General features: G+C 46.6%; 1 non-coding gene across 1 annotated transcript; it reads left to right on the forward strand.

Annotated features, from left to right (window-relative positions):
* Positions 1-220: 220 nt before the first annotated feature.
* LOC111902081 (small nucleolar RNA R71) lies at positions 221-327 on the forward strand. The gene has a single exon (XR_002853668.2). It is a non-coding gene; the product is annotated as a small nucleolar RNA R71 (small nucleolar RNA).
* The last annotated feature ends 549 nt before the right edge of the window (positions 328-876 follow it).

The raw sequence follows: 876 nt of genomic DNA on the forward strand, positions 1-876 counted from the left end.
GGCCATGACAGCTGCAATTTCTTCAGTCTGGGCCCTTCTACTGCCTTTGATTTCATCTTGCCTTGGGTTGTGGTATTCGCGAGAGTGTTTCGCGAATTCTTCAATTAGCTCCTTGACCTCCCTTGTATTTTTCTTTGTCAACGGTCCTTGAGAATCAAGGAGTTGTCTTGTCATCACATTGACCCCATCATAAAAGATTGACATCTCTTGCTGCTCATTTAGGTCATGTTGAGGGCAATTTCTGAGCAAGCCCTTGTATCGCTCCCATGCTTCGTATAGTGACTCCCCCGGCTGTTGCTCAAAGTTGGCTATTGCCTTCTTGAGTTTGGCTATCTTGGATGGTGGGCAAAACTGGTCCAGGAATTGCTCATGCATTTGAGCCCAAGTGGTGATTGTGCCCGGTGGGAGAGCTTTCAACCACTCCTTAGCAGCTCCTTTGAAAGTGATGAGAAGTATCCTAAGCAAGACTGTGTTTCTGTTGACATTTAGGACATTGAAGTAATCTGCAATGTCGTTGACTTCATCTAGATGCTTAAAAGCATCCTCATGATCTTTCCCGAAAAATGGGATGTCCTTCAGTGTGGTCAATATGTGTCCCTTCAGCTCGAATGTGGCAGTGGCAGGTATTGCGGGTTGGACTAAACCGGGACCCACATCTTCTCGAATCCACTTCTTGTAAGCTCCCATGGACATTTCCTCATCGCTACCATCTCGTTCCTTGGCTCGTTCTCGGGTTCGCTTGTGTGTTCTTCAAATTCTGGCTCGGTATCGCTTTCGGACTCCGTCTGGACTGGTGTATGATCCAAATGCTCAAGATTTCTCTTGTGCTTTGCTGATGAACTTGAATCTCCTGTCTTCTTTCCCGACTTCCTAGAA

Source organism: Lactuca sativa, chromosome 9, assembly GCF_002870075.4.
Source record: "Lactuca sativa cultivar Salinas chromosome 9, Lsat_Salinas_v11, whole genome shotgun sequence".
Classification (NCBI taxonomy): Eukaryota; Viridiplantae; Streptophyta; class Magnoliopsida; order Asterales; family Asteraceae; genus Lactuca; species Lactuca sativa.